Source organism: Petaurus breviceps, unplaced genomic scaffold, assembly GCF_028583685.1.
Source record: "Petaurus breviceps papuanus isolate PSGF00001 unplaced genomic scaffold, PetGlider_PUasm1.0 90823, whole genome shotgun sequence".
NCBI lineage: Eukaryota > Metazoa > Chordata > Mammalia > Diprotodontia > Petauridae > Petaurus > Petaurus breviceps.
Genome location: NW_027187352.1, coordinates 14,561,824 through 14,572,260, shown reverse-complemented (window position 1 = coordinate 14,572,260; position 10,437 = coordinate 14,561,824).

Below are 10,437 nucleotides of genomic sequence, written 5' to 3'. Positions count from 1 at the left end.
GACCCCTGCAACAACAGCACTGTCCCTCACCAGTGGACAGTATTCACTCTGTCTGCAGGACAGTCTCCAGACCCCTGCAACAACAGTACTGTCCCTCACCAGTGGACAGTATTCACTCTCTGTCTGCAGGACAGTCGCAGGCCTTCTTAGCGAACAGCCAGGTTCCAGGACTTCTTCAACAAAAGGACAGTCTTTCACCAGTGGACAAATCTGGCAAAATAACATCAAAACAGACAGACAAAGTACCAGCAAAACAGCCATGTCTCCTCAGTCCTTGGCAGCTCAGGGGGCAGGTCTCAAAAGTCCAGGGCAATTCAAAGCGGCCACCAGCAATTCTCTTAGTCTCTCTCTCTCCACGAGGTGCTGCTTCCAAAAAGATCTTCCGCCTCTCTCTAGTGTCTCTCCAAATCTACATCACCAGCTCCTCCCAGTTCAGGACTTTCTTTTCACATCAACAAGCCCATCCCACAGGTGGGATTAACAAACTCTGGGTTTTAACACAATCAATTTGAAAACCAAGCCAATACAGGGGAATCTTTAATTGCCATTACTATCACACTCACTTAAACATAAGTGGAATAATAGTAATAGCTCACATTTTTATTTTGCTTCAAGATTTGAGTATTTTGCTGACAATCCTGAGAGTATTTTGATTTGAAACAAATCCAATTTTTTTTTTCCTTTGGAAGCCAAAAACATATATGTAGAAGTTGTTAATAAAAGATGATAATGATTTTAAGGACAGTGTATTTAAATAGAGGACATTATTAGTCTTTTCAGTCTTTGAAAGTCAATGAGACAAACTAAATGGCTAGCAGAGCCATACCCATAATACTGCTTTGGTGGATACCAGGTTGGTAGCACACAGCTTATATGCAGTTTTAGCAGCATTTTGTCTATTTACTATTTTAGTGCTGAGATTGAAGGAAGCGTTCAAATGCCATTGAAATTTCAAATCTCTGACATAGACATTAGTGATGTATCTTGGTATATGTCTTCCTCAACATTTAGTTGTAAGCACTTTATAAATGCTTGTTGACTGACATATAACATATGACCAAGTTTTTCAGCATCTACCTACTCCAAGACTTGAACTGTTTTTTCTAAAACATCATTGAAATTCAGAGCAGCAGCAGAAGAAATAAACAAATAAACAACAAAAACCTTAGGAACATGATTTAGTACATACTACCCGCCGTTTCATTCTGTCTTCTACTCTAGTTCTACTAGGGTTGCTGTGTGAGGTCTACTGGGATCCATTAAGTGTATCCCTTAATGTATATATGATGGGAAAAAATGCATTCAAATCCTGTCTTCCAATTATAAGAAGTCATCACTTTATCTACCTACACACTAGTCTACCCATCATTAAATAAGCAAAAAAGAATAGGTTATTAAATTGTCCCAGGATCATTTGTATATCATTATCATCTTAAGAAGATGAGAATGAAAATAATATTAATGAAAAGAAATAGGATAGTATTAACTCATGTTTGCCTAATATTTCCTGTTTATATAATGTTTTAGAAAGCACAAAATACTTTTCATGCATTATAACATTTGCTTTTCACAACAAATCTATGAGACAGGTATTTATAATATAATAGATTGTTTTGGAATTAGAATTAAAAGGGCTAGAGTTCAGATCCTATCTCTGCCATCTCTATGACCTTAGACACAAGTCATTTAACCCCCTTGGTCCTCAGATTCCTCATCTATAAAATGAAAAGGCTCACCTACATGTCTTTTGAGGTTCCTTTCAGCTCCACGGGTATGACCTTGAGTACTTTCTCGAATAGTAATACTTAAGGTAAGTAGTACAAATATTATTTCCAGTGTCTTGTACATGATATATGCTTTTCCTTCATGGTCTAGCTGAAACACCAACTCTTCTATGAAGCCTGATAGTCCTAAACAAACAATTAACAGGAATGCATGTATTGTCCCTTAATGTATCCCAGTAGATATTAGAACTGGAATTCAAACTGAGTGTTCTTTAGTACTTTGTTCATAACAAGACTTGAGGTATGCATTTAAATTACTTGTACCCATTTTTCAGACGAGGAAATAGGGACTCAAAAGATTAAACAATTTGCTTGTGTTCCTACAGAAAAAAAATGTCAGAAAAGGGATTCAAGCCCATTACTATGTTCTTTCCACAACCCCAAAGGTTCTTAGGGGTTCTTAACTTCTCTCCCACCATGAACCACTTTGTAAGTAAGTCTTATGAAACCTATCTATTCTTTCTCAAAAGAATATATAGGATTAAAAAGATCAAAGGTTAGCAAAAATAAAGATGCAGTATGCTTCCCTACCCAAGTTCATAGACCTCTTGAAACCTATTAGTAGACAAGACTGGACCCCAGATTAAGTATACCTGCCCTACTCTAAGCTACTCTATTACATATTATAAATTTTGATTGTCAGTATACCTCAATAAGTGAAGCTCTTATACATGAATTTCCTTGTGCATAGGATAGGTCCTATTAGTGGCTATTAAATCCACATTACAGGGAATGAACCCAGGACAGCCTACATTTGTAAGTATGGTTGAAAAGGAAAGGCCTTAACTAGCTAGCATTATTGTAGACGACTCTTCACATCCAGAGGCACCTGAAGGCATAAATATAGGCCTTCCCCCTCCTTTGACTATATTTCCAAGCAGGGATCTTACCATGTGCCACTATAAGCTTGTAGTCCTGATCAGTGTTACATCCCTCCTGGGCATACTTTGTGTCCTTCCAAAGAGGTGGCTGCCCTGATCTGGAGGAATTAATGAGCAAATAGATTCTTGCATAAGAGGGGCCTTGCTGCCTGTCATCCATCCACTACTCTCTTTGATTTAGTGAAGTGCATTCTGGTTTATAAGCTCATGATTAATTTATTTGCAATCTACAAGAAAGCCTTTTTAATTCCATGAAGGGATGTAGATGAATAATACACGCTATTTTCTTTGACCTGTCTGTGTATGTTTGCTGAGGCTAGATTGTTGATTTTCCCCTCTGTTCTTCAACACTCTAAGCCTCATTACCATGAAAGCTGGCATCCATCCAGGTTGGGCTAGGCCTGCTCCTCTAATATCCCTTTTTTCTTCAAACCTGGGGACAATTATATTTAAGTCTTTTCTTAGAGTCACATCTCTAATGCATTGTTCCCCAAACTAATTTAGCCCCATAATGCTGTGGGGCTTGAAATATGTTGATGGAGCCCATCAGTAGTGGTCTGGGGGTCCTGAAGGTACACAATACCACTGGGATGAGGTAGGGGAGTCAAAGAAATTGTGAAGCCTATTTTCATAAATGAAAACTACCGTAAGATATGTTCTGATGCATACATAACATCTTAGTTAATATTTTGATGGGAAATGTGTTACTGCATGAGATTTTTTTTCACAGTAGTCCCTGATTCATGTAGTACAGAACACAAAGATTTGGCAGAATATATTTGGGGAAATGTTATCATTATCTTTATCATTCATTCACCAGAATGAACAGATACAAAGAGCTGATCAGTATCAATGGATGCTAGTTTACTTGTACCCCACTAGAATATTGGTCAATAGCAGTTGATGAGAGATAGTCAAGCTAGAGTACATAGTGTCCCCTTTCTGTGCTTTCCTTCTGTGCCTTTGAATTATAAGAACTTATAGGGAAACTGCAAAACTTTGTTAACTTCCATCTGAAGGAACTTTAAAGCTCCTTTTACAGCATCCTTAACAATTATTCATTCAGCTTCCACTCAATTACCTGCATTGACAGGAACCTCATTACCTTTCAAGACTGTCACTTCCTTTCACACAGGATGATCATCCTCCCAGCTTCTTCTGTCTAATATCTGCCCTTCCTTCAAGATCTAGCTTAAGAATCAAATCTTTAATAGCCTTCTATGATAGTCCCAATTAAGCAACTAATCAAAAGGAATTTATTAAATGCCTAGCCAAGGCCATCTAGGTGTTCTAGATGCTTAGAAGAAAAGGTAGAAACAGTTTTGTGTTCTCAAATGCTTTTTATTTTATTAGGAGAAATAGTATTTAGACATAAATATGTATATATACAAAGAAAAAATGAAACAGAAAAATATAATGTAATAAGGGAGGGAGGACGCTAGCAATTAGTGGGGGGTGGGGGAGGTTCATGGAAGACTTCATGTAAAAAGTGTTTCTTCAGTCACATCTTAAAGGAAGTTAAAGGGTATATGAAGTAGAGGAGAAAACAAGTGCCCTCCAAGAATGGGAGGGGGGCATCCAGTGCAAAGACATAGACAAAGTCTGTACAAAATCCCAATTGGAAACATTTCACTCCCTGAATTCCATGATACTTTGTTAGCAGTTTTCTTGATACATTTCTGCATTCTATTTTGTATTGAGGTAATGCTTAGTAGAAGTGTGGAGACTGACCAGCATCTTGGGATTTATAATTGAGAGTGATAACTACTCTCCTTTCAAGTATTTGTCAAACCTCCATTACATATATGAAACTCTTTGCCAAATTCAAAACCACTACTCACATGTTGTTGCTTTTATATCTTTCCAACAGTGGTCACTTCTATAGTTAAGATTATATTAATCTTAGTATCTTCTTTAGTGTCTGGCATGGGGCCCTGTTCATAGTAGGTGCTTAGAGAATGGTGCTGCTATTTCTCTCTTCCTTCCTTCCTTCCTTCCTTCCTTCCTTCCTTCCTTCCTTCCTTCCTTCCTTCCTTCCTTCCTTCCTTCCTTCCTTCCTTCCTTCCTTCCACGAAAAACCCCAGATTAGAAATTAAAAGGCAGAACCAAGTTCAAGTCCCATCTCCATTGCTAATTAGTTATGTGAGTATGTGAATATTAGTGAGACTAAGAGCTGACTACAGATTTATCAATAATTATGACTTGGGGCTAATAGTAATTTTAAGAGTGAGCTAAAATCTATTTTATGTAAATGAATTAATCAAAATATATAACAGCTAGCTAAAACCTAATGCAGAATTTTAATGAAGTAGTAGATGTATTTGTACTTAGTCTTTAGGGTTCTGTTTATGTAAAAGATGTTTGGTAGTTACCAAGTGACTGAAGAAAAAGGGAACCAACAAAAATATGTATATATATACACATGTGTATGTATGTATGTATACATGTACAAATGTGTATATGTTTGCATGTATGTATACACATATACTCATACATATGCATACATACACATGCATATATACACACATATACAAACATAACTACATATAAAATGCACATGTATATACATATGTGTGTGGACATGTGTGTGTAATTTAAGATTTCTAATGACACTATGAGACTTTGCAGTTTAGTTGTGTCTGACTTTGTGATCCCATATGGGGTTTTCTTGGCAAAAAATATTGGAGTGGTTTGCCTTTTCTTTCTTCAGTAGGTTAAGGATAACAGATGTTAAATGACTTGCCCAGGGTCACATAGCTAGTGAGTGTCTGAGGCCAGATATGAATCCAGATTTCTTGACTCCAGTCCCAGCCCTCTACTGAGTCACCCAGCTGCCTCTCAACAGTTACTATTGTCCTCATTTACCAGATTAGGAAACTAAAGATCCTCCAGGTGATGTAATTTGCACTGATGTGATATAAACAGCTCATAAGTGTCAGAAACAGGTTTCAAAGCAGGGTCCTCCCTGACTCCAAGACTCTTTTCACCAAATAACACTCTCCCTGAGGAGGTTGTAATCAACTATAAAAGACTGTAATGATAAGAATTGTCTTTTGTGAACTTTGAAGTGGAGGGTGTCAATGGAATTAGTATGATTTGGATGACACTGGGACACTGCTATATTCATTTTTTCCTTGTCTCTTGTTTGATTTGTGGAAGGAGAAATTATTTAGCTAAATGATTAAGTAAAATTTTGAATGTAACCTTTTAAAGCCAGTGACTTTTTTAATTAGCTAAGAATGAGTTTGTAGACAAATGAATCAATGAAGTCAGTCTAGAACAACAGGAATTCAATGAAAGGTAGAGGGGAATTGTATCCTGATGGAAGAGACCATTCTTTCCTATAGATTGCAAGGAAGTGGACACTCCAAGTTAAGAGAGGAACATAATAGCAAAGCTAGGCCTAGAGAACTATAGCTTAGATAGAATTCTTGCTGGAAGACTGAAGATTACCTAGTTTTGAACTATTACCAAACTCTGAGCAGTAGAATAGAACCCAGAGTTTATCTAGTCCAAGTCTTAAGTAAGTAAGAATCCCTCTTACAACATCCCTAAGAAATAGTGCTCCAGGTTTTTCTTGGAGTCTTTCAATGATGGCGAACCCACCAGTCTCTGATGCAGCCATTCTACTTGATTGATTTATTTTGTAAGTATTTACAATTATTTAGACACGTTTCATTGTTTCTCAATTTGTATAGTCATTTTTCTCTTGAAAGTTAATTCTAGGAAATGCACTCTTTTGGTCTAGACACTAAAGCTTTTGGAGATGAAAGAAGAAGGTGAAAAAAGAGATCAGATGCCTGTATCAGGTACACACTTTCTGAGGGCAGAGGTGGAAGAAAGGGAGGAGAGATAAACAGAAATGGTATGCAGGGGATCACTTAACTCTGAAATTTCCATCCACATTTTTGCATCAAGAGAGTTCAAGATTCTCAAGGCTTAAGTTTGAAAGGACTTTGCTGGCTCAGAAAGTTTTAGATATCCCAGAAATTGAAATTTCTGGTACTAGGACCTCTGGATGAATTCTATCTATGAGCTAGTCATATGGAAGCTGATGTGAGGTTAATGGTCCAGGGCTTTTATTGAGACATTTCATCAAGACCAAGACCTTGCCCAGTGTTAGGCTGTAAGCAAGGAGGGCACATGGTGCACATAGGCCAAGATTTTGTAAAGGTAATGACAAACTTATGATCGAAATACTATGAAGTACTGCAGGTGGTAGGTCAGACAGGTAGTACAGTAGATAAAATGATGAACCTGGAGTCAGGAAAACCTGAATTCAAATCCGGCCTTAGACACTTACTAGCTGTGTGACCCTGGGCAAGTCACTTAAATATGTTTTCTTCAGTTCCTCATCTGTAAAGTGAATTGGAGAAGGAAATGACAAACCACTCCCATATCTTTGTCAAGAAAACCCAAATAGGGTCATGAAAGTCAGATGTGACTGAAACAAGTGAAAAATAGCAACAATATTGCAGATTCTAGGCCTCAACATCTGGTATTTTTGCTCATTACTTAAGCAGCCACAGGGAGTAAGAATTGTACACAGCATCTGCTTCGAAGGGATGAGGTTCAACTTGAGCAGGGCAAGATGTCTAGCAATGATACAGTATTCTCTAGTCTTGCTTTTTTCTCCTTTGGCTTTCCTGAATCTTTGGTTCTTCTTGAAACTTGAATCTCATTCTGCTTTCTGTTCTCTGTGCTTTTTATAATTCCAGTAGCCAATGCTAAAGTGAAAATTTTCCCTTTCTTCTCCTTTTTATCTACATTCGTATGAGATTACGTGTTCTTCCTGCTTTCCAAATTTTGCCTCCCCTTCCTGAATTCACTACTACCCTGAATTCACTACTACATTCTCTTTGCTCCAAGTTTCATTTGCTTAGTTCACCTGCCATATTAGCCCATTTTTAGTTGAAGCACAGAACTCCTTTACCACCTGCCTGACTTTTAATTATTCAGGCTTTGTTTGAAGATCTTTACTGATGCTGAAATCACTCTTTTTTTGAGGAGCAGCATCCAATATTCAAAAAGTTTTAATTGTTAGGATATTTTTCTTCATGTTAATTTAAATCCTGACTCCTTACCATCATCCCCTGGTTCTCTTAATTGATTCTAGTCATTCCTTTTGGAGCTATGCATGACAGTCTTTCAAATGTTAAAGGACATTTTTAATGCTCCTCTCCACCCTCCTAAATCTTGTACTCTTCAGACCAAACATCCCCAGATCCTTTGAGCTAATGATTGATCAAGTCTCTAGTTTAGGAGCTTCAAAGAAAGAATATTGTATTTGGCATCATTGGGCTTCAATTTTTTCACTTTTAGAATGAAGGAAGTGGACAAGATGCTGTCAAAGTTACAGTTCTTTGGCAAGTCCCTTAACATATCTAGGCCTGAGTTTCCCCACTTACAGATTCAGGGGGTTGGACAAAATTATCTCAAAAGTATTAACTATAGGGAAATATCTTGGAGTCATCATTTTTTTTAAATTTGTAAGATAACACAGTGGCCTCTGTGTTCCCTTCCAGCTCTGCATTGTGATCCTTTGATCCTCTGGTACAGTATACACTAAAAAAAAGTTGATTTTATGTTCCTTTTAAAAGTATTTGCCCTTGAGGCTCCAAGATAAGACTCTGAGAGCAGAAGATTTTGAATGCTGATGAATGCTTCTAACGATCAGCCTTGTATACATGGGGCAGGTGTGTCTAATAGGGAGACTAGCAAATAACAGCTGGATTCTGGATAAAGGCTCATTGGCCACCAAATGATAAATAGAAAACAGCTGGTTTTCCATGAGGGGCAGACTTTCCATGATGCCCTTGCTTTTTCATCCCTCTTAAATGAATATTCTCTCAGGTTAAAGGGGAAGACACATTTATACATCACTGAGACAGCTTCTATTGTCCTTAAAGGGAGATAATTTGTCCTGTTTGCAGAAAAATTGCTTTCATTGGTCACTATGGGAGTGGACACAGATGTTTTGTGATATGACATTCAAAGTCAGACCAGTTATGAATATAGAGAGGCACCATAATTTCAAACAGGGAAAACTACAAATGTGTCCCATTCCTCTCTGAACATTTAAATGTGTACTTTTCATAGTGCTGTTACACTAATACAAGAGATACTGTGATTACTTGATTTGCTTAGCTTTATGAAGGTGAAGATAGCTAAGTGGTATAATAGAAGGCAAGCAGAATCTTGGACCCCAGCACTGAAGCAGGAAGTGTGACTAAGTACCCAGTTCTGAACTTCAGTGAAGAGAAGATATGAGATAGCCATTTCACCAGAACCTATTGTTCCTTTTCATGTGGCGATCTGTTGTGATGGAGTTTGATGCACTGGGTTTAAAGTTGGAAAACATGGGTCCAAGTCCAAATTCTACCAATTATGAGCTGTGTGCCTTAAGGTTAGTCATCTCACTTGGGTGACTCCCCTGTTCTTCATCTGGAAAACAGGGATAATAATGCTTTCCTTTCCTATCTTACATAATTATTATGGAGACCAGTTATGTGACTATGCTGTGGGAACTGGTATAAAGGGATTGCTATTTGTTACTGTTGTTGTATAATTATTATAACATGTGCAATTTATTACTTATTATTGTTGTTAGTGGATATTCTCTGTCCTTACCATCATTGAGTGAGGCTGGCTAGATTTCTTTCTTACAGTTGTGTGGGCGACTTTGTATTAATTAGGGTGTCTCTTCTTCCATGACAAGAGTTCCATAACATGGTGGGCCTTGAGTCAGGAAGATTTGAGTCAATTGTAACCTTAGATACTTATTAGCTGAGGTACCCTAGGAAAGTTATTTAACTTCTGCCTAAGCTTCCATGACTTTAAAATGGGGATAAAAATTATAGCTACCTTTCAAGGTTGTTGTGGGTATCAAATGAGATGATATTTATAAAGTACTTATCATAATATCTTTAACATACTAGGTGCTTAATAAATTATTATTCTATTTCCTCACACCCACACAGTTAGCTACTAGTGAGTGACTATTATCCCCAGTTCTATTTAACAAATTGATATAAATTATCATTTATAATTAGATATTCATTACAAAAATATAGCAACAACATTTACAAACATTTTCTCCCCCAACAATCTGGGAACACTCTTTCCCCTATACCACTACAATCTATGGAGGAGAGGTGGGAAGTGGTTAATATAGTTTCTACATAGCATTGAGTCCACCAAGTTCAAGTTCAAATATCGCTACTCGATAAGTCCCTGTTTCAACTACCAGACTGAGTCCAGCAGGTCTTTTCTTGCTCCTTAGGGAATAGACACTGTGTTAGTTGCAACCCCCAGCATAAATATAATTTCTGCATTTCCAGATTTATTTCTTGATACTTTGAAACTCACAAGGTCATGGTCTCTAGTTTTCTTCATGTAAAACTAAGTGAAGAGATGAATTCATTATTCATGTGCTAGCCTGGAAGAAAAGGACCCAGGACCTTTAACCTTACAACATCATCTCTCACTGAATGCCATCAGCCAGGGAAAGACCATACCAAAAGAAGAGGCCAAACCCAGAGCTAAGGACTGGGTCAAATAAGGCTCTTAAATATACGCTTAGCTGTGGTAATGCCAATCAAAGAAGCTGGGCTCATGACCTGATTAGCTGACCAAAACTAGTTACAGAATGTATGTGCATACTTCATTCTCTCCAAGGCATTTCTATCATATGTCTTCAGGACTCTCCTGGAAGAAGATTCCCCAGCCTCTTCCCCATTGGAAAATTGCTTAAATAGCATTCTATCCATGTT